This window comes from Camellia sinensis, unplaced genomic scaffold (genome assembly GCF_055761805.1).
Source record: "Camellia sinensis isolate YWXY unplaced genomic scaffold, ASM5576180v1 Unanchor3, whole genome shotgun sequence".
NCBI classification, from domain to species: domain Eukaryota; kingdom Viridiplantae; phylum Streptophyta; class Magnoliopsida; order Ericales; family Theaceae; genus Camellia; species Camellia sinensis.
Window position 1 is genome coordinate 14,635,271 of NW_028129178.1, and position 24,949 is coordinate 14,660,219.

A 24,949-nucleotide genomic window follows, 5' to 3' on the forward strand; every position below is an offset into this window, starting at 1 on the left:
TGTTTGACAGGCCGAAAAACTGAAATCTGAGAACCTTTACATCTGTAATCTTGCCTTCACAATACTGAACTGACAATGTTTCAGCTTCATTCTCAGTTTGATCTATGAATTTAAGGTGCTTAGATTCCTTGAAAAAGGTACAAATAACAAGGGTGGGTTAACTTAGTTGGTTACCCTGGTACATTTCTATTTGAGAGGTTAGGGGGTCAATCCTTGCATTGAGCAAGGATTGATAATTTCTTCCCGCTCTTTCTTAATATTGTTCTCTTCTTCCCCAATATGGGGCATGTTTGTAGGTTGGTTGGTTGGTTAGGCTACTTGTTTCTTTCCTATTATAGGGGCTTTTCACTAGATTAGTTGTGGGGCTTCTATTCTATAGTTGTTGGACTATGTTTGCCCCTGATGTAATTCACTTCATATTGAAAAATTCTCTCTATCAATTGACCCAAAAAAAGAAAAAAGAAGAAGGGGGGAATGTTATATACATAGACACGTACATCCGTATGACTTGATCAAACTCAATCCATGTAAAATTTTAATTAATATATATTAAAGGGTGAATGAACCATGACCATAAAGTACTGAATACAAGGGGAGCTTAATTTCTAAAATTAAAGTTCTACTTGTGCTAAAATGGGAAAATAAAATTTACAAATCTGAGCCAGGTGGTTAGATTTTGTATTTCTTCCTTTAACTTGCCCCTGATTTCATGTGAAGTTAATGAACTACCCTGATGGAAGTTGTTGGATCAACTTAAGTGTCTAGGGTCTGCTAAACGTGTCAGCTGTGAGTCTTGTGACTACTTTTGCTATGCCCACTTGTTTTCTTCCTGATCATACTTTCTCCAACCCTACTTGTTTTCTTCCTGATCATACTTTCTCCAACCCTGATCATAATGTTATGATTGACTATATAGACCTTGTCCTGTCATACTATTTCATTTTCCCTTCTCTCGTTCCATATGTGAATGTTATCTATTATACTTCTTATTTATTTATTTTTGTGTATTTTCTTTCTTTATTTCTCTCTATTGAGACTGGGCAACCTGAGAATAGTACAGTGCGTGTAGACTTTATTTTGAAGATTTTAATAAAAATTGCATGAAATTTCAATAAAAGCCTAATATTGTTTTCAAAAATTCTTGTAATTATTGGTACTGCTACTTTTGTATTTCTAGCTTATCTACACTTTGAAGTAAACTTCATAGATGCCATCTGTTAATAATTTAGCATCTTAATTTTGGATATATTTTTTTTCCATATTAATTTGCTGTCTAATTTAAAGTTATGCTTTCTTTGTGCATTCCTAGAATATTTCTCCGGGAATGAAGCTTTGGGGAGTCATTGCTGAAGTAAATGAGAAAGATATCGTAATTAGTCTTCCAGGGGGCTTGCGTGGATTAGTTCGTGCAGGTGAAGCATTCGATCCTATTTCAGATAATAAAGTGAAGGTGGTGACTTGCTTCTTCTATAAAGAATATCCAAATAGTTCTTCCCTTGACATTTATTTTCTGTCTTTGTGCCATTATTATTCTATTGCTTTTGAACTAATTTTTCTCATTTAGATTTTCCCCCTCCTTCCGTACATTTATGTGTGCTTAAAATTGTTTGTTTTCATAATTTCAGTCTAAGAAGGTTTTATTTTCTATTATATCAGGATGTGGAGACTAATTTTCTTTCTAGCATTTATTATGTTGGGCAATTGGTTTCTTGCATTGTACTGCAACTGGGTGATGATAAGAAAAAGAGAAGGGGAAACGAAAGATCTGGCTTTCTTTGCGTCTTGCTTTGTTGCATAAGACCTTAACCTTGGATGTTATTCAAGAAGGAATGGTATGCATTTTTTCAAATATTTCATTGAAGATTTAATTTTTCTTTTTGCAAGAAAATGACTCTGATACTAATATGATACTTTCTTCTTATTTTTGGTTCCTTCCTGTTTTCATTCAACTTTTTTTGACCACAATCCTATAACAAATGAATATTAATTTTAATAATGAAAAATGTTACTAGTGAAAGGAAAAGGTGTAATAAAATATTTTGTGATGAGAAATTGAAATTTGATATTTTGTGAGTCGAGACATGTCACTTAAGACTAACGATGCCTTAACCTTAAGCCTAGGGCTTACAGACAATTAGTAAGGTACTTGTAATATGCTTATGTAAACGTGCTCAATATGCTCCTCTCTTGCGCGTCGCCTCCCTTGCTCTTGACGCCATGCTCGATGCCTTTTGTTTGGTGGTAGAGTGATTCTTTACTATAGTGTGTTTCACCTATGCTGCGTCCCCCCTTTTCCCCCAATGGCATCCAATGCTCCTACACTAGCCTAGGGACCTCTCTAGTAGAGTTTGTTCCACGATTACAGGGCAGTTGAGTAAGACCCTATGACCCTATGCAATACCTCTCAGGTCATGTGACTTGGTGGCTAGAATTAAAGGTTGATTAAGATGCTCTCTCCACTCTCCCTCGAGGGACTTGTGCTTTTGCTTGACTTAGAGAGCGAAAGAGATAGATCTCCAAAAGGAGATGACTCTATACCAAGATAAAGACATGTGATGTGCTTTGTAAACATCTGAAATCTGTGTATTGGTGATTTGGTGGTCCTAGTAGTTGAGGTCCCACTATTAATGAGGTGTTAGGATAGACAAAGGCAAACCACCTGTATCTTGTACCCACTTAGGCATATGTCCTTGCTTTTTTGTGATGTAGAATCAGTGCAAATTGCACTCTACTAACAGGAGTGACTCTTGTTCTCAAATGTATAGCAACAAAAAAAGTGCATGTGACTCTTTCAGTTAGTTTTAAAAAGCTAGATGAGTGAAAAAATACGAGGATTTTACGGTTTTAAAAGTGAAACAAAGGGTTGGGTTTTGAGATTGAAAAATATGAGTTTTGGGGATTGGTTTGGGCTTGTTCCTACCTTGTGAACAATATCCAAAAAATAGGAATACATGTTTATTTTGCAGTTCTTTATAGGGTTGCACTTGTGATGTGAGATGTTTGAGGGTTAAAGTGCTTTAAATAAATCTGGTTATTGGAATCACTTTTACAAGCCTTTGACATCGCACCTCGAGTTTGATTGCCACCACACCCTCTAGCTTGGCCACTCTCTCCTCTGATTTCTTGCTTATCTCCACAGCTTCTAGCTTTGCCTTCTCATCTGACGCAATAGAAGTCTTAGGCCAAGATGCCTCTTGCTCAGCCACCTTGGGGGTCCTCTTGGAATCCTCTAAAGTAGTCAAATCATCAATGATATGCATCCTTTGTACACATTGAAGAAGACAGTCAATTAGTTGCTAACAAGGGAGAGGAAAGACTTAAATATGTACAAAAACGCATTTCCACGGTTAGCATTTGGGCTATTCCCTTCATTATGTGGTTTCTTGAAGGAATGTTGTGGTTGGCCATGTCAAGTGGAAGAAGATCTTCGACAGATCGAAAGCCATCTCGCGTGAATTTACAACGGAGTTAGTGGTATTGATTAGTCGGCCAGTATGCATCAAAGGCTGTTCCCACAGCTCGGGCAACTCTTCGTTCCTTGGTCTTCAATATGGCATCAACTAGTTCTTCGCTAGTCTCCTTATGCCTCTTCGAGGACCTCTCGGTTTGGGAAAGGGGGGGACTTGTTTAGTTCAACCTCAGAATAAAATAAACGTTCTTCTCCTTCAAACAAATTTCTAAACAAGCCTCTCATACTACCTAGTCTAAGGAAAGGCAAGAGAGCTGTTCCTTGTGTAGATGTGGAATTGAGAACTTTGGTCTCCAAATCAAGCATCATTCTTTGCTTCAGCATGGTTATCTCCTTAGACAGTGCTATTGGGAGCTTGGCTCGAAGAACGGGTTGGAACAAAAGAAGAGGCACTTGTTATCTAATCGAGTTGATGCTTGTCTTTATGCTCAGGAGACTCTTGAAGATAATCAGTACTTTAACTTTCTTTGTGATAGTAAACCTATAGATTTGTATGTAACCGAGCAACTCTAGAGCTAAACGTTTTTTGTATTGAAATGTGGCCTTGATCGCTTCTACGTTCTCCGTGGTCGGCTGCCTCGTGTCAACTAGAACCTGAAAGGGGAACCAAACGAGTGACTTAGGCAAAATAATCAAGAATTTGAGATTAAAGGAGAGGTCAGTCCAAGACTTGGATGGCTATCGACTTGTGGTAGCCTCTCTATTTGGTCCTTAGTATCGGCTGAAAACTCCCAATTTCTCCTAACTTGAAGGAAGTCATCATTGTGCTTGTCCTTTATCAAAGAGCTTGGTAACTAGGTGCAACTCGGCCGATCAGACACACAAGTAATATGTAACTCGGCCGACCAAACACACAAGTAATATGTGCTATAATCCTTGTTGTGGAATAAACCATTGCAATGAAAGATGTCCCAGATTTCAAGGTTAAGTTTGAGCTTATGATTAAGGGTTGAGATTCCACAGACTATCCTAATGACATTAATAGAGACTTGCATCGAGGTAAGCATGACTTGATGGAAAAGCTGATGCAACCAAGTGTCTAATAAGAATCTAAGTCTGCCTTCAACAATGGATGCTATAAGGAAGGCGACTGTTGATTTGGTCCCTATCTGTTTAGCATCCATCATTGCCAACGATAATGTGACGTCATTAGCAACACTGTACTCATGATGGAATCGCATCATAGCAGCGGGAGTATCCACCTTACTCTGAAACTTGTCCATGGCGTTGAAACCTCACAAAGCACGGAAATAATAAACGGTGGGGAAATCATGGCAATAGTCACTAGAATCAATGGTGGACATCGAGAGAAACCAGAACAATATTGGAAATCTAAGGAACTAAGTGCGACTAGGAATCAAAGCTAGTGAGGAAGGACGACTTACAACAGATGGGCTTAAAGTTGGGGTTGGAACAGGCTTGTTGGAGCGGAATGATGGAATTGGAGTGAACAAAATCTGCGAGAGAGCTCTAGATCATTAGAAAGGGGAAGACCTTCTTGGAAGGAAGATGTAGTACTCATAGCTTTTGAACTAGAAGAGACATCCGAGTGTATTGGGAAACCAAAGGGTGTTATTTATTACTATCATTACTTGTTGGGGAAGATGAAAAAATACAACGGATCGTGTCACATTGAGCAAATCAAGCGGTTAAGGACAGGTTGGCTTCACCAATCGAAAAGCGCCACGTGTGCACAAGCAGTACACAAACGGATATTTGTGTCTGACCAGGGGGATGACTGAGCTAAGGAGGTAGACACTTAATATCACAAGGAGATTGCCCCTGAAGTTAGCTTCCTCTTCACTAAGTACCGGTGTTTTAAAAGGCGTTCGAGTTGCAATGAGGAGCAACCTTGCGCTTCGAACAGGTCAAGGCGAGGCGCAATATGGAAGGCGCAGCTTAGGTGCTGAGGCGAGGGCTCTTTTTTTGAGGCGCGAGGTGTGGGCTTTTTTTTGAGGCGCAAGACGTGAGCTCATACCTATTTTTCTACTCCAATTGTTGATTAAGTGCTTTTTTTGTGAGTATACCCACAGGGATTCAAAACTCTTCAATATAAAATGACAAAACGTGGTCAAAAGAGAGTGAAAAGTGATAAAAGATTGAATGTTATGCCTTATATCTTTCGTTGGATGTTATATTTCTAGTTTTTAGATTATTGAATGTTATGTTTAAAGATTATTGGAAATGGTTATGATTTCTAAAATTTTGTATATATTAGTTATGTTGAAAAGTTTGCCTATTTTATAATTTTGCTTTTCTTCTACTACTTGTGCTTCGCTTTGGTGAGGCGAGCGCCTTGCCTCGTGCCTTGTGCTTAGGCTATAGGAGACCTTGTCGCCTTGGTGCGCCTAGAGCCTTTTAAAACACTGCTAACTACAAGTGAAAGCTAAGGGGCAAATGAAGGTGGTTAATATGACCGAGGCAAGGCCTAGATTGGGCCGAACTCGTCACATGGGTTAAGCCCAACTAGCCTGCGTATGTGGTTAGATAAGGGCATAGGCCAAGTACACGAGATGGGCCAAACCTAGTCTAGCACCCTTGGATCGAGCCGAGCTTTGGGCTAAGGCTATGGCTAGGGCTAGGGCTAGATATCGTATATTGGAATTAGGGTTGTGCGTCGAGAATGTTAGAGTTGGTCCAGCCACTATTTGGGCCATGATAGGCAATGGCCGAGCATCTATAACTGGATCAGACCACTAAGATTATCATATTGGCCAAGCACAGAGTGGTTAGTGTGGAAGAGCTTGACCGTACAACTAAGGGAGCACTCCCAGAGAGAGAGGGCTACCTTTTGGACTAAGTAACAAGGCCTTGTCCTTGGACTCAACTCAAGGTTATAACAGAGGAATACATGTCATCAAAATCCCCAGGTGCTGGATTAAACAATTAGGGAAGAATCTTGCGTCACATAATAGGTGAGTTCACATGAAGGATGTGCCTAACAGCATTGTGGTTCCCGCACATAGGAATGATGATGACCAGTGCTAATTGTGGTAACCCTAGTCCTAGTGTTGTGAAAGGCGCACTTAGGCGTAGGGCGCAACTGGTGTCTTGAAGGGACCCAAGGCGAGGCACGTTGAATGAGTTGTGCGCCTTGGCCAGGCGCTGAAAGGCGCAAGGTGCAAGCCTAAGAGGGCTTTTTTTGTTTTTGCTTTTATTTCTGACGCTGATCTAACAGCTCTGATCTGTGTTCAAAAGGTTCTAACCCATAGGATTACAACTCATACAATACAACTCAACCCAAATCAGTCAACAACTTAAATCCCTAATCCATTGAAGAAATCTGTGTCGTCTTCTAGGCTCGTTTCTCTCGACTTCGACTTCGATTTCGATTGAGGACTTCAAAATCTTGAAGTCAGTTCTTCTTCTTCTTCTTCGTTAGTTGCTGTTAGGTGATTCGATTCAATTCGATTCGACTTTTTTTTTCCCCCTTGCTCTTTTTCTTCGCTGGTTGCTAGGTGACTTATTTTTTCTCCCCTCCTCCCTCCCCTTCTACTTTGTTGCTCTCTGTTTTTTTCTTTTCGACTTTGACTCTCTCTCTCTCTCTCTCTTCTTCTTCTTCCTCCTCTTTGCTGGGCAGGGTTCTTCTCTCTCTTCTTTTCTGTCTATTGCCGGGTTGGGTTTTTTTTCTTGTCATTTTTTTTTGCTTCTCTGTTTCATGGAATAATGCAAAAACGAGAATAATAGTTGTTTGTATAAGCAAGCACATGTCTTCTTTTTTTATTCTATGGTTTGAGAATTATTCGATAATTTGCCTTGGTTACTTTCTTCTTCTTCTTTTATTTATTTTTAATTTTTTAATTTTTTAAAATAATTTGTCTTAGTACTAGTATGAGTCATTAGTCTATGTTAATTTATTTATTTTTTACTAAGACTGCGTGCCTTGCTTCAATAAAGCCCGCACCTCACCTTGCGCCTTGCTCCTTGCGCCTAGGTCCTAAGAGACCTTTAGTGACTTGGTGCGCCTTGAGCCTTTAAAAACACTGCCTAATCCTCTATAGCAGAGGTATGCCAATACTCAAATTAAATCCTCCCTTTTCAATTACCCATGAAAAAATAAGACTCAAGTATTATTGCTACATTATTAATTATTATGTGTTCTTTTAGCTCTTTATTTGCTAGCTTTGAAGTTGTAAAATAAAAATTTTATTCCCTTATTTGCCTATATGACAAAGGAGGCTAGGTAAGGCACTCTTTTTGGTTTAATGTGGAGTCTGTTTCTTGCGAAATTGTGTTTGAGTTGAACACTCTACTCTTAACCATATCTTTTGTTTATCTCTCATGCTTATGTTCTGGTATGATTTTTTTTTTCTTTTTCTAATTGTGTATGATTTACAGGTTATCACTGCATATGTGAAGAGCATTGAAGACCACGGCTATATACTTCATTTTGGATTGCCTTCATTTACTGGGTTTATGTCGAAAAATAGTCAAGCTGGTAATCGCTAGTCATCCTAGCATATCCATTCTAGTCACTTTTTGTCCTTTAATTAATCTTTGTTACATCTTTTTTTATAAGTAAATATGTATTAGAAAAAAACAAAAGGGCAAAGGATACACAACCTGTATTCAAGAGTATCAAAGAAGGTTTGATGCCAAGTTGAGCTCCTGATGAAATCTACAGTAGACGAGGATTGACAAAAAATCTTTTACACCAACAAGGAAAACTATGCAAAAGACAAATCTTGAACATAAAAGTTGCTAACACTGTCATCATAAAAAATGCACCCATTTCTTTCTTTTCATAATACCACAAAATGTAGGGAGAAGCTTTCAATCAAGCTCTCTTTGTTCTCCTCCATTTGCAGCATTCCCAACTTTCCAACAACTCTCTTAATCAAGCAGGGATAACTCAAAGAACCCCAAAAATGTTCTAACAACAAATCCCAAAGCTCCCTAACCTTCTCGCAGTTGAGAAGCCAATGATCCAGAGCTTTGTTATCAGGATCTTACGATTCACGATTCGATTAACAATTTTTACAAAATCGATACAAATCTATGGATGAATCTATTTTGGAAGTGAGTCTCTAGTGAATCGCGCAATTCACAATTGATTTACAATTTGATTCACTTTTTATAATTCATGCAATTTTTGAAACTATCATGTTTGACATATTTCAATTTTTTTCTTCATTTTTTTAGTTAAAATGACATAATACAACTTCTCATAGGGTTTAGTGCGAAATAACCAATATATATACATGAATTTTTTTTTTTTTTAGATGAGGGAGTTTTTAATAGGATCCAATCAGATTCAGTCAGATCTAACATGTTTTTAATATTTTTTTCTCTCTTTTTTTTCTTTTTTTTTTTTTCCCCTTAAAAAAAAAGCAGAATGTATATTCTAAAAATGTTTAAGGTTAAAGTAATTTCCAATATGAATTCATCTATTGCTATTTCATTGAAATAAATATATTTTAATATTACATGGATGAGGTTAGTTAAACCTAATGGTTCTACAAGTTCGTTATTATTGGGTCATTGTTACTTGTAAAGGTATATATGATTATGAAATATCAACATCATTGTTAAGTTATTGTTTCTTGAAAATTAAGAGTTGATTTTAATTGAATAGATTGCTGAAATTGCAATAAAAGTATAGGGGACAAGTAGGGCTTGTTTAGGATAATATATGGTTAAGAGTTTAAGCATGAAAAGATGAGATTTGGCACTGTTTAGGGGTTGTTAAAGTACAGAAAATACAAAAGGGAAAGAAGGAGAAGAAGAAGATAGGTTACGGAATCACTCTTAGAATCTTATAGGCATTACACCTAGCATTTGATTGCATCACACAATCCGTGAAGAAGCTTCAAAAGCTTTGAAAATTTTCTTAAATATCAAATCTATTGAATTAGAAGACTTACATGACTTCATATAGACTTTAAAGACGTCCTATTCCAACTATAACAAGAAAAGTGAACTACTAAAAATTCTTTTACTTTCGAAACCAATTTAAGACCAAATAAGAAAATATGAATAAAATCCAATTCAGTAACTTGACCCACAGGCCAACCCCTACAACCCATGTTAGCAAATATGAAAATTACCAAAATACCGCTGCCTTAAAATCCTAGTAAATTAAAACTAGTCATAAAATAAGACTAATAATACTAGAGACATGATTATGTATCGATTTTTTTTTGAAATCATCCTAATTTTCAAATATCATCGCTTATTTAAATTTACTCTTCCTTGAGCATTTTATACTCAGCATCATGCTAGCTGGATGGAAAAGGCAATATCTATATAAGAGATTAGAATCACTCTTATTAAGGGTTCCCTAGCTTGCTTGCCTACATTGTGTATAGGGGGCTTTCATCATTTTTGCCTTTTTAATCTAGCCTTGTTGGGTAAATGACTTTGGATATTCGGAGAATAGAAAGACAATCTATGGAGAAGGGTGACAATAGAGGATGGTCTGACTTTGTCAAGCACATGAGCTTTGTGGTGATGGTCATAGTGACCTTGGATCTTCATAGTGTTGTTGTGAACTAGGAAACTTTGATAGCAGATTACATGAGACTCAGGAATGGTTTGGAAATATCTCTCATTAGATTGCTTTAGGACTAGTAATTGGAGGCTATAAATTATTTCTTTGAGCTTCTATACAGAATTACTGTTCATAGGAGTAAGATTGGTGGAATCATGGGAATGGGATTTTCATGGTAAAGTCATATTATTCTCTAACATTTGGTAGGGTGAGGATCTTATTTCCTTTTGAAGTGATTTGGGAGTTGGGAGCGCCAAAAAAGGTGGCATTCTTTGTATGGATGATTGCGTCAGACTCTTTTCTTACTATTGATAAACTAAAGAAGAAAGGATATGGGCTCACTAATCGCTTTATTAGTGTTGTGCTGCTTATGTTAGAAAGAGGAAACAATAAATAACTATTCCTTCTATTGATAACCTAAAGAAGGCAGGGTATATACATACCAATCATTGTCATTGCTTATATGAGAAAGAAGAGGAAACAATAAATTAGGAGTGTTAGCAGAGTGTCAGTGTCTGACATGACACTTCTTTCATAGAAGTGTTCCTACTTTTTGTGGATATATGGGAGCTTCTATTTGCACCCCAAAAAGTAGAATAGGCGCCCCAATTTAATGATATATTTTTTTATTACTATTAAGTCCCTATTTAAAATGACCAAAAAGTACTTGACTTTAGAAAAAGTGTAAATAAAAGTGTTTTGAAAACCCCATTCATCATCAGCCCCAATATTCATTTTCTCTATTCTTTTCCTACTTTTATCACTTTGCATCTTCATACCCAACCCTAACCCAACCCTATTTATTTTAATTCATCATTCTTGTATTCTATTTCATATTGAAATCAATCATGGACAATAAAGAAGACGTTTCCAAGCAATTTTCTATAGAGAAATTAAGTTTTTAATTGTTGTTCATCATTTTTCGTAGGTTAGTTTTCCGAATTGATTTGACACTGAGTATCCGAACAAACTTCACATGTTTGGAATTAAGTATCCGGACAAAATATTTTGTTCAGCACTGCGTATCCATATGAAACAACTGGCCGGAATAAACTTCACGTGTTTGGAATTAAGTATCCGGATAAATATATTTTGTTTGGCACTGAGTATCTATATGAAACAATCGGAATCAATTTTCTGTGGTTTGGGCTTGAGTATCCAAATAAACTTCATATGTTTGGAATTAAGTATGCGGTCAAATATATTTTGTTCCGCACTGAGTATCCATTTGAAACAATTGGGACCAGGTAGCCGCCGGTTAGGGGGTGTGCACGGTGCGGTTCGGGCAGCTTGAGAGTAAAATTATAAACCGAATGGCGGATTGACAGATTGATAGATTGGTAAATTGCGGTTTGAGTGGTTTTGGATAGATTGGCAGATTGAAGAATATTTTAGCCAATTATCAAGTTTTTGCATAATATAGAATACTAATTTGCATAATATTTTTCATATTTATGACACAAACTAATTTTACATAATATTTTTCATATATATAACTACTAATTTGTAATAAATTTCACATATTAAATATCTTTGACACTCATTTTTACTTTGATATTTTATTATAGGTTAAAAAATATATATGTATTAACTATAGCGGAGCAGAGCGGTTTCGAAGGCGGATTATAAATTTTAAAGTTTAAACCGCGGTTAGCAGATAATGTGGATCGATGCGGATCGGTGCGATTTTAACGGATTGGGCGATATTTTGCACAGCCCTACCGCTGGTAGATGTAGGAGTAGTAGTTTGCTTTGATAGACGGATTGCATTGAGGAGTAGAGAGAGACCCTCTTCGTCTCAGATGAATTTAGAATCCCTTTTCAATCGCTTGGAATTCCAGAGACTCCAAATATGGTTTTTGTTCCTCTGTTTATTGGTAATAGAGTGTACAAAGTAGATTTGTATAAGGTTTTAGAGCTTTTCCGATTAGGATAGGTATTATTTAGAGTGTCCAAACAAATAAATAAAATTTCAAATTTATTATTGGGGTGCTCAAAGTAATGGGGTCCTCAACCTACATTTTAGGGTGCAAATAGAAGCTCCCGTGGATATATATTAAAATATAGGGTAAATTACAAATATACCCCCTGAGGTTAATTTAAAATACGAATTTTGAAAATTACATTCCACCTCTTGAAGTTTTTAATTTCATAACAAATAGTCTCTTTTGTTAATAAATCATCAAATAAATTAACAGTTTTTAATGATGCCAGAAATTTATTTCAATTAATAATTCATGTAATTTTATTATTCTATAGAAGAGTAGTCAAAAATTTTATTTTTTTAGTTAATTCTGTTAAATAAAAAATTCTAACAAGAAGGTATTTGTAATTTTCCAAACTATAAGAGATAATCCATATTTTAAGTAAATCTTAGGAGGTGTATTTGTAATTTGCTCTAAAATATAATTATATTTATGAGAATTTATATGCTTAAGTTGAAGTTGCCCTTTTCCCACCCACCCCCTCCTGAACCTAATCAGATTCTACCTCCCCATTCCTAAACTCATCCCATTAAGGTTGGGATATTGTACCAAAAAAAGCATGGATGATTGTATCACGTGGTGGTTGTGGAGAGAGAGATGGATGCATGGTGGTGCAAAAATTAAAGATTTGTTTATTGCATAGTTCTCATTTTGGTATGAAGGATTTTTTTTTTTGTTTTTTTTTCAAATCCTCTTTTGCTCTAGTTAGTTGATAACAAGGTTTTAAAAAGCGGCCGCAACCGTTACGTAACGCCGTTACGTAACGGTTGTGGTGGTTACCGCCACCCGTTACGGCCGTTTCGGTGTTACGTAACGGCCGTAGCGGTACCGTAATAGCCGTAACGGTCCGTTACACACCGTTACACCCTTTTATAATATTCTGAACAACTTTCTTTTCCAAAAAAATAAATAAATAAAAGCTTACAAAAAATGAACAAATACTCAAGTGATCCAAATCCAAAGAAAAAAATCTTATGTGAATTTATTTCAAGGTTTCAAAATGCGTCGTTACGTAACGGTTGCAGTGTGATTGAGATTCACAAGTGTGGCGGCCGTAACAACCCATTATGCACTATTATGTAATGGTTCCAAATAGCTTCTTTCGAGAGAAAAAAATACTGAAAAGGTGAGAAGAGGGATAGAGAGAGAAGAGGGAAGATGAAGAGAGAAAATGGAGAAGTAAGAGATAGAGAGAGAGAAGATGGAAGATGAAGAATCTGTTATTGATTTGTTGAAGATAATGTTGCCAATTCATCTTGCAGGGAGGACTTCACTCAACCTTGTAATCTTTGTTTGAAAAAAAATAAATACTAATAATAATAATAAGTGTAATCATTATGTATTTGGCTTGATTAAAATATATATATATATATATTTAGGCTTTTATTTATTCTCTTTTTAGTTAGTAATTGATTATTTGTAAAATATCTAGAAAACATAACACTTATAATTATATATTAATACATATTTTATATATGCCAATTTTTGAAGAAAATTTTGCCACAACTTGTAATATGGATTTCTGACATATAAAGTCATTAATTATTAAAATAAAATGTAAAAAACTCAGTTGGTAGTGATTTAAAAATATGAAATATATTGGATCACACTTAAAAATTAACAAAAATTGATCAAAATTTATTTTAAAACCCAATAAATATGATTTTGGAAAAAAAATATGCGTATCGGTAAGTTTTTTTCAAATTGTGTGAAAAATAAAAAAAATTCACGGTTTCAATTACCGCAACCGTTACGCTACGGCCTTTACACCCTGCAACCGCAACCGTGCCATTGCTACCGTTACAGTGACCGCAACCGCTTTTCAGAACATTGATACCAATGTAATACAAGATCATATACTTTACCCCTTAATTATTTATCATTAAAATCTGTTCTATTTTGTTTCTTAAATTTTTTAATTTATTTCAATTTTATCATTTCTATAACATCTATAAAAGAATGAAAGCTGCTTGAATTTAACACAAAACGTCAAAATAATGAATCTAACACAAAACATCAAAATCATGTCCAATTGCCCAAAATTGCCTTTCATTTTTTAAGTTTAATTGTGTATGGTTTAAAAAAATTTGTAATCAAATTAAATTATTAAAATTATTCAATCAATTTGACCCAAATCATTTAAACACAATTTAGATGAATTTGGAATTACGTTTTTACATAATTTGTTCCTAAAAAAAATCATATAACATTATCAAAAAAATTTAACTTATCATAAATTTCTGAAACCCTAATTTCTGAAACCATAACCCTCATATTTCACAATTCAAAACCCTAACCCTAATTGAAAAATGATTTCACATTCATCAATTCAAAACCCTAATTCAAAACCAAATCCTTCATTTGTGATTTCACATTCAATAGAAAACCATAACCCTCATTTTCTCATTTCAAACATAATATTTAAATTTTTCTGAAACAGATTTCACACTTCTAAACAGATTTCACAAATTTTTAAACAGATTTCACAATTCAAAACCATAATTTCTCAAACCGTAATCGTAATTTCTAATTTCACCATTATAAACCCTAACCCTAATTTATGATTTATGATTTCACAACATTTTAACATTCATGAACCCTATTCTACCCACATTGTACCCACGTTCACATTTTCACAAACACAATAAACGCATAAAAATAGATCAACAGAGAGAGACATAAGCCATACCAACAAGAGAGAGCAACCCACGGACGGAGAGAGAGCACAGAGAGAGACTGAGAGCAAAATAAATTGAAAGACAGTGGCAGTTAATGCTGTGGATTGCATCAGTTCAGGCTACCCCGCAATTCTAAATTGAAAGACAGTGGCAGTGAGGCACGAAGGTGTTGGTTGTGATTGACAATGGATGATCCGGTGATTTGAGGCAGTGACAATGTGATGATGTTGATGCTGCTGACGGTTCATCAACACTTGAAACATTGGTGGTTTCCAACTGTTCGATGAACCTCTTGAATGAATGAGGGTGGCCAATGCCAGGATCTGACACCTAAATTGATGCAGGATCAATAAGAAAGAACGAAAAGAAAAGACGAGAAACATTAGGTTTGAACATTGAAGGAGTTTAGTTTCAGACATAGCAACAATCACCCTGGGCTTTTACATCAATCATAAGTCAAAACGATAATTATTAATTGTTTTCCAAGTCAGCTAAACCATTACATAAAAGATTTATTTATAAGCATGCCTAACTAATCCTAAACAAACTCGACTTCCTAAATAGATAAAATTCTTGGATAAATAGCTTGTAGATAAATAAAATTCATAGATAAATAGAACTTTTATTCTTATCCTTATCCCATGCATTCTCCATCACTTGAGTTGGACAATAAAGAGGCAATAGAACTTTTTTTCTTAAATTTTATGGCATGGTTATAGAAGTCACCCATGAGTCAGTATATCGGTCATTTGATGGTTTTGAGTCTCTGAATTTGTTTGAATTGGGTTATATAGGTTTTTTAGAACTTGATGCCTCAAGCTTTACATTTTGGAATCTTAATCTTTTGTTTGAATTGGGAGTTCTTTTAAGTCTGTATATAAGAGGTTGTGTCCTGGTGTGATGCAAGTGACATCCACCTTCAGCCTTGTGGCTCGGGTTCTAGTCATGGGAAAAATATGGGGGGAAGGTGTGCATTGGCCTCTTTGTGTTTATGGGTAGGTGTGTTAGCTTGTGCATGTTTTAATCATATTTTGTGCAGTTTGTTTAATTGATTGGAATTTCTTCTATAAGTATTACTGTTTCTTTCTCCTTATTCCTTTGGCCCCCATGCAATGGGAAAAAAAATAAAAAAGAGAGAGGAAGAAGAAAGAATTGTACCTGAAAAAAAAAAAAAGAATTATTATTTGTAGCAAATTTCTGATTGACTATTTGATGTTGTGTGTCCTTATCTGATTATCGAAAGAAACTAACTGATTGCATCTGACCCAGATCTGAGCTTGGTTTAGATCCTGGTGATGACCCAACTTCGCTGTGTCATGTTGAACAAGTTGTCAAATGCAGAGTTACAAGTTCTGTTCCTGCTTCACGGCGCATCAACCTTAGTTTTGTTATAACACCTGCAAGGTAATCTTTGACATCATTAGATGAAGTGTTTATTATTATAATTGGGTGCAAATTTTTCGCAAAATACCTAGCTTTATAATAAAACCATAACATAATTGAGCAGTCAGAATATTTTTTCATAATTTGATTCAATAGTTAATGCATGTTTGACATATAATGACACACAACTCACAAAGGATCAGGATCTTTTAACATAATCTGTGAAACCTTGAAAAGTAACTGAAAAAAAAAAGGAAAAAGAAAGAAGATATGATTTGTTTAGAATGATGAAACATATTTTTCATAGGAAAAGTGGTTGAAAATTTATGTCAGAAACAGTGCCTGGGTGTTGTAACTCGTGTGAAGGTTGTTTAAATAAGAAAAAAAAGAAAGAGATAAAGAGGGTGGAGAGTGAACAAGAAGGGTATGGGAGACCAACGCCATGGCTTCTGCACAACTCATTCATATTTTTCAGTCCTACCCTAGAATGGAAGGACATGATTTGCATTTTTGTAACTGGATACCTACGTGTGTAGTTAGTTGGCAGCAGAAACTGTATTTACTTGGTCAATAATTCAATGGCTACTATCTTTTGGTAAGGTAACTTGGTTGCATGAGTGTGAACTAATATTTGTATTACTTAGCAATTACCCCCTTTTTTTTTCCTCATGGAAAACTCGTTAGAATAGGAAATGTGCCTACTATTCATACATGTAATATGCATCCAATCTTATAGGAACCTGCACATTGTAAAAGAATTATGGACTGAAAATAACATTGCTTCATACGTGGACAGTTATCTTCTCAAACATTGTTTTGTGAGCCGCCTTCCTTAGAATGCTCTTTTATGCTTTGAACAGTAACACTCCGTTTGGATAGTGAGGTGAGAAAAGAAATGATTATGGTTTCTCACCATCTACCTTTCATCGATTTGGGTACGAGTGTCGGGTGCAGGTATATATTTAGAGGTCGGACTCAACAAACCTCTAAATGAGGGATACGCGGGTACGACTAAAAAGTACCCAAAAATTAGACACGGGTATCTGGATACGGTTAAACATGGATTTGCAAAAAAATATTTTGTATTTTTCTAATAAAATTTTATGTAATTTTTTGATAACATGGCGGTTCTATTATAATTTCTTCCCAAACCAAAAGTACCACACCTAATAATTTCTCTTAATAATATTTTTAATTTATCTATATATGTTATCTTTAATTGACATCTATATATATTATAAATAAAACATTATAACAAAATAAGAAATAACAAATTATGTTGAAAGAAACAAAAAATAAAAAATAGATGATTTGTTTGACTCACGAAATGGCCTTGGATAGAGTTGAGTGGAGAAGAAAGATTCATGTAGTCGACCCCATTTGATGGGACTTAAGGTTTGGTTTGGTTTGGTTATGATTTATTTTATAGATTTTTTATTATTATTATTATATATATATAATTTTATTAGTTTTTTTAAAAAAAAAAATAAATGATCTATTTTATTCATTATTATCTATTAAATAGATGATTTTATTAGGGTTTTATTTATTTATTTATTTATTATCAGAGAGAGAGAGAGAGAGTGAGAGAGAGAGAGAGAGAAAAGAAGAGGAGATAAATCGATTGAGAGAGAAGAGGAGATCGACAGAGAGAGAAAGAGAGAAGAAAATGAGACGAGACTCGTTGAAGACGAAGGGGAAGTTGAAGAGGAGATCGACAGAGAGAAGAAGAGATCAGTGTCTTCACCCTTTTGAAGTTGGCGACCAGGTTGTCTCCTTGCTCTCTCTTCTTTCTCTTTTGCAATTAGGGCTCTATCATATCTGTTTGTAAACAGTCGTGTCCCGGTCATATTCAGCACCCGTACTCGTGTTGTGTCATGTCAACACGGGTACCTCTTAAAAAACAGAGAGTTCGTGTAACGTAGCTCACCATTATATTTGGATGAATAAAAGAGAAGATAATGTGGTTTCTCACCTCTCTTGTTTGGATAGAGTAAATAAGAAAAAAGAAAGGAAAGTGTTGTGTTTCATTTTACTAAAATAACCTTCCATATTAATAAGCTATGTTTTTTCATAGGCAAATTTGGCTATAAACCCCTTTTACCTTCCTTTTATTGTTAAAAGGACTAAGAAAAAAATTATACTTTCTAAACCCCCTCATAATTATATAGTCTTGTATAAAGAACAAAATTTATTATTTAAATATTTTATTAGACTATTATACCCTCAACTAAATTTTCCCACTTTTTCCACCCACTCTCTCCCCACCTTCTCTATCTCTCTCCTTCCTCTTTCCTTTCTGACTTTGTTCTCCGCCGACGTGCTCCTCCTTCCAGATCTGAAGCTCTGTTTCTCGACAATTTTGGTAACTTCTTCTTCTTCGGCGATGATAGCAACGTCATCGTCATCACTCTCCTAGCCAAGTCCAATCAATTATCATGCGAAACTCCAGCGATCAACAATGCCGAAACCGATCTCTACAATGAACTCATCAAGAACATCAGGAACGAAATCAACTACGGGCCGAAAAATTGTCCTCCGGTGCCGGAATCGAAGGAGATCGTCTACAAGGAGAAACAGATCGTCTCTAAATTGAGGCATGTTTGGTGGAGTTGTTTGGTTATACATATTTTTTTAAACACAGATTTGAGTTTTGAATATATGTATATATATATATATATATATTTGTGTGTATGAGTGTTGTTGAACACATGTATTCTTTTCATTTAGATTTGTGATTGTTGATCGAGTTTTAGAAGTTTTTCTTCTCAATTAGATATGTTGATTTGTTGATTAATTTGTTTTGTTTTTGTTTGTTTGTTTGTTTGTTTTTTTATTTATTTTTGTTGTTTTTGATCTAATTTCATTTGACAGAACCAGAGTAAAATTTTACTCTGGTTCTATTGCGCTGTTTTTTGTTTCAGATAATGAGAGTAAAATTTTACTCTTGTTCTATTGCTCTGTTTTTTGTTTGAAAGAATTAGAGTAAAATTTTACTCTGGTGTTAGAATGACAGTAAAATTTTACTGTTAAGAGGTGGTCATTGCCAAACACTTCAGCCGCCACAAACACTGCCTTCGCTTTTTTACTTTTGTGCAGAGTAACATTTTACTTTTAGCTTCAGAATCTTACAGTTTACTCGTTTTTCAGAGTAAAATTTTACTTTTATACAGAGTAAAATTTTACTTTTGTGTAGAGTCTAACATTTTACTAGTTTTTCAGAGTAAAATTTTACTTTTATACAGAGTAAAATTTTACTTTAGCTTCAGAGTCTCACAATTTGCTCGTTTTTCAGAGTAAAATTTTACTTTTATACAGAGTAAAATTTTACTTTTGTGTAGAGTCTAACATTTTACTAGTTTTTCAGAGTAAAATTTTACTTTTATACAGAGTAAATTTTACTTTTATACAGAGTAAAATTTTACTCTGAAATACACTGTGAAGATGGCTTAATAGGAGAGCTGATAGATATGAGGGTAATATAGTAAAAGAAACAAGTTTTAAAATATTAAGGGGTTTGAAAGTACTTATATAATTCTTGTCCCTTTGAAAGACAAATTAAATAATGAGGGGGCTATCACCAAATCCCTCTTTTTTCATAAGGGTAATTTTGGTATTTTAGAAAAGTTTCATTAAACCAATTCCTTTCTCACCAAATCTCACCGCTTTTGGTGAGAAACAAAACATAAGTTTGGTGAGAATCCTTTTCTCATCATTTCTCACCTACTTAACCATCCAAACAAGTGAGCATCCAAAAAAAAAAAAAACTAAATTTATCGAGCGAGCATCAAGATGATGCAAAAGAATACAAAAAGAGCCTTGGCATGGGGTGAAAAACTAACACCTAAGCAATAACATCATCCAAAAAATCAAAAAAGAACAAACAAATCCGAACCTGTCCTCCTTTCCAACCAAACAAATAATAAACGACTCTAGCCAGGACACACAATGATGAACCTCTTGAAACGTTCGTCGATTCCGTTCCAACCAAACCAACCACATCAAACTTAGCGGCACCAACAACCAAACCCCCCGCCGCCACTGCCGACAAACATAAACACGTGCTTTGAGCCTCAATTTTTATATTAAAAAACCCTTAGGGATTGAGAAAAAGCCCTTGGATTGCAATATGGATATATGACTTTGGCATTGCTTTCAACGTAGTGAATTAGGACAACTTTGGGCCAATGATTGAAGCTATCAGGCAATTTGGTCCCGGTTTAAAATCAAAACCACTAAGGTACTATATGTTGCGAGTTTCTTATCTAAAAAAGAAGTGAATATAAATTAATGAAGGAAGATAGGTAGTATTGGATAAAGTAAGGTTGAATGTTATTTTTGAGAAATTTTTGGAACGTTGAATGTTATTTTTATGATTTTTAGAATATTGAAATTTCTATGTTTTTTGAAATTTTAGAAATAGTTGCTTATGTTGAAAACCTTGCCTATATTATAATTTTACTTATAGCCTACGACTTGTGCCTCACTTTGATGAGGCATGTGCCTCGCCTTGCACCTCACGCCTAGAGCTTTTTAAAACACTACTCTGGGGACATGCGAAGTATTTTTTTTTTCTCCCTTGCTTTAGTGCTTTTGATGTATGTTGGATGTTGAATGTTAATTTCTTTTTGCTTAGATTTAAATACTTCATATATCATCCATAAAAAAGATACAAACGACAAGTGTTAATTTAAAGGTGATTTATTTATTTATTTCAATATTGAATTAGTATTAGTTTTTGTTAATTTTGATTGTTTCCAGATGTAATATTAATCTACATAGAAAATTAAAATATATGAAAAATATTTTATTGCTTTTTCCCCGCAATATCCGTGTCCCCATTTTTTTAAAAATGAGCATGTCTTGTGTCTGCATCCTTATCTGTGTCTATGATTCTTTGCAAATGATAAATGAAATGGTTGGGTTGGGGAGTGGGGATTGTCTTTGTTAAGAGAAAAACTAAAAGTACTAGGGAAGAGGGGGAGAAGAAGATATATGTGAATACAGTAGAAGAGAATAAATAGCTCTATCATGTCCTGTTTCTATTCTCTTTATCTCTCTATTTCTCTATTCTACTTTCTCATATTTCTTTTATCACATTTGACATGTTTTGTTTGCTTCGAAACTTCTTGTTTCTTTTTCTTTACAAAATGGAAAAACACAAACAATTTTGGCTAAGGACTCCTAATGGGTCTCTAACAAATTGTTCCTGTGTATTTCGTAGTGTTTTGGTGAGTTTCAATGTGTTTTGGTGGAAACACTAGAATTTTGGTTTTCAACCAGTGTTGTGTTGGTTTCTTGGAAAACTGAAATGTTTCGGTCATTTTCATTGAAACAAAATGAAATCTTGTTCCTTGTCTGTTACATAAAATGTTGATACTCATAATCTACAGTCATGTATGGTAATGGAAATATATGTCAATTCCTGAATTGCATTTTTCACATTGAACAGTGTACTAATCTCAACTGAGATTTTCTACTGGCAGGGTTACTGATGATGATGTGGCCAAGTTGGGCACTATTGTTTCTAGAGTGGTTGAGCGAGTAACCCCTCATGCAGCAATAGTATGTGTCAATGCAAAAGGTTACACCAAGGGTACAATTTCTGCAGAACATTTGTCAGATCACCAAGGTATATTTTCTGTCTTCAAGAAGAAAGGGTTGTTTAAGGCTGCGTTCTTTCATTGTTTACTGACTTTCAAGGCACTGCTGCGCAGGGCTTGTGGGTTTGATGAAATCTGTCTTGAAGCCAGGATATGAGTTTGATCAACTATTGGTTCTTGGTACTCAGTTTCTTTCTTTTCAATACTTGTATCAAGGACACATCTTGTTTTCTCGTTAAATTGTTTTCCTTAGTTTTAATTTTTCTTTTGCTTTTGCTTTTATTATTATTATTATTATTATTATTTATGTTTTATGTTTCAATATGTACACTCTTTCTTATATTTTCAGTTTGTTTTATGCTTGTTCAAATAAGCCTTTTTATTATGACATAATAATGATACTGGTTGGTCTAAACAACTGGAAAAATTTTGTTTATGTTTATATGAATTTCAGTGAATGTCTATATCCAATAGGCCTGCAGGATTTTGAAAGCCAGTTTTTGTGCTTAGGATCAATTTCGTGTTATTTTTATGATTATTATTATTTCTTTAAACATGACAGTTAAATTAGGGCGAACAATTTAGTGGCCAGTATATCCTCTGGAAACATATTTATCAATTTGGTTTTTAGATCTGAGTTCAATGAATGCTGTACATTGTAGCCTGGTAGGCCACAGGATTGATATTTGTATAATTATATATATCTATTTGTAAATGAGTTTTAAAAATTGTGAGATAAACACACCATACAGGGGAAATAAATAAAAAAGGAAAACTGTTGAGGCAGCAACAATGGTTGAGTTCTTTGCTGATTGTGGAATAGGTGTTGGTTTCAACAGGTTTTAATGGAAATCAACACTCAACTTAAAATGAAAATAGACCTGCACAAATAATGATTTTGGAGTTGCTTGCTTTTGTAAGTACTTGTATTTAAGCCCACTTCCCCATGTCCCAACGGCCCAACATTGCAGGGAGAGAGTTGAACTTAATAAATTAATGCTATTATGGTTTTTGACTCTCTCTCTTTCTCTCTCTCTCACACACACACACACACACACACACACACACAGAGTTTTCCTTGACGAAGGTCTGGGATGCTATGCTTTTTTCTTATTTGCCCATTGTCTAATAGTTCCGATGTAATCCATATAAGGGACTAGAAAGAGTAAAATAAGAAAATTAGAAAAAATTTGTTGAAATTGACTTGATTTTAGGGTAGGGCCTATTTGAGACATTGCAATGGTCACATTTTTAGTCTTAGTGACATCTTGTTTTGTTGTTATCAGGTTGGTATGTTTGGATCAGTTTCTACATCTTTTGTTTGTTTTTTCAAATCAAAATATTTTCATATTTCTTAGTTTGCCTGACATCGGCTTTTTTTTTATTGGTCCATGCGATGTATTGGATCTTTAGTTGATGACTTTATACTGGTTATATGGATTGCACTAGCAAGCATATAAAATTTTAAATTTGGATTCTAAATCCTACCGAAGTTAGGATTCTATGTTACATTGACTAAAAAGAAACCAAATACTCATGTTGGACACCCGACACTTGGGCAATGGTGTGGGATATATGTCTGATACTTCTCATCGGACACTCCATACATATTTTTATTTAACACTGTTATTATATGTATATATTGTTGTATTATTGCTATAAAATAAATAAAATGCTTTTTTGACATTGTATGTTACATATAAGTTAACATTGTTTTATCTCATATAATAGATTAAAAATATAAAATATGACCTTTTATACCGAGTCAGTGTACCCTTAAATTTGAGGTTTGCTGGGTCTGACCTCTAGATACCCTCCCGCACCCGATACTTGTACCTGAGTCCGCGTAACATAGGTTAGGATTATCTACTAGTCTACATATAATACCTACTAGATGCATTCAGTTCAATAGAGAGAAGTTCTCGAGGAATTTTCTAGCAATTTATTAGGGAATGTGTGGTGCAATTCCAAGCCTAGGTCTGACCTTTAAGGATTTTTAAAATTGCCTCCTAGCATCTACTTCTACTGAAATTGTTTTTTTGGTCTTAGTTTATGACCCGTAACTACTTTTAACCCTTGTAAAATCTTCTCTGTTGAGCTTATTTGCTTTCCTTTTGAAATAATTAGCCATAGAAATGACACCAACTGTAATTGTCTGGGCACTGTTCACATCCTCAAAGTTTTGTATCTCTTTCTTGATTAAAGGCACCCAAACAAAATGTTTTTCTTTTGCTGTTTACCTCTTTTATTATTTTATGCTTCATTGAGGTTGTGTCCCCAAGTCAGTTGCTATTAGTTTGAACATTAAAGATTTATTAGTTTTAACATGGATAGTTCATTGGCCTTCAGAAATACATTCAAGATTTATTTTGCCCATTTGTTTTTGTATGTAAGAACAGAGGGAAGACAGTTGATCATCTCTTTACTGCTTGATTTAGTGAGCTATGGTCCCTTTATTTTTTTTCTCTCTTTGCACTCCCCTCCAAGAAACCATGATGAATTGGGACCAGCATTTGGGGAAGGGAATGGGTTCATTGAATTATCAGAGACTAGTATTAGGTGTTGGGAGGTTGTCAAGGGGTGAATACGTTAATGGAGCAGATGTTTGGAGTTGCACCCTTGCTGCTTGTGGGTGAATATCTGGAGAGGGGGAGAGAGCGAGTTTTTGGCAGTCATCATTTTTATTTCTTAGTCATTTTCTTCTTCTTGAAAGGATATTTCTTGTATTTATGCTTGTTTCCTGCTTAGATGCTATTAAATTTTCATTGCCAGAAAGTCTTTATGACAATTATGAATTGCTGATCCAAATTTTAAAATTTCCTCTTGAATGTTGTAGATGCTGAGAGCAACAATTTAATTCTCACCGCAAAGTATTCACTTATTAAATCTGCTAAACAACTTCCTGCGGAAGTTTCTCAAATTTGTCCTCACTCAGTAATCCATGTAAGAATTTATTTACTAGTTTATTTCTGAGCCCTGTTTTTTTCTATTTTTTTTTTATATATATATATATATTTGTAGGAAAACTCATCACATATTAATGCAGCCCCCTATTCTGCTGCATTTTTAAAAGTAATTTCTTAAAAAATATATATATTGAGGGAGAAGCTAGAGAATATGCATTGTTGGTTTCATTGGTTTTCAAAACAGAACTGAAAATGGCCAAAAAAAGAATGACATTATAAGATGATAGGATGAAAAAGAATGAAAAGTAAATCTTGTCAACCCCTTTTCACATTTTCTTCGTTTGTGTTTGCCTAAGCCCACCCCTTGTCTTCATTCTCTTCCAATCCTAAACCATTGCCGACCTTGCCCAATCTTCATTTATAAAATATTATACT

The 24,949-nt window shown here is 34.7% G+C and overlaps 1 long non-coding RNA gene across 1 annotated transcript; it reads left to right on the plus strand.

The window, feature by feature from the left end:
• The first annotated feature begins 1,694 nt into the window (after nucleotides 1-1,694).
• LOC145816175 (uncharacterized) lies at nucleotides 1,695-24,564 on the plus strand. Its single transcript, XR_014358628.1, has 6 exons — nucleotides 1,695-1,832; nucleotides 7,808-7,907; nucleotides 15,892-16,026; nucleotides 21,492-21,637; nucleotides 21,723-21,788; nucleotides 24,445-24,564. It is a non-coding gene; the product is annotated as an uncharacterized LOC145816175 (long non-coding RNA).
• Nucleotides 24,565-24,949: the final 385 nt, after the last annotated feature.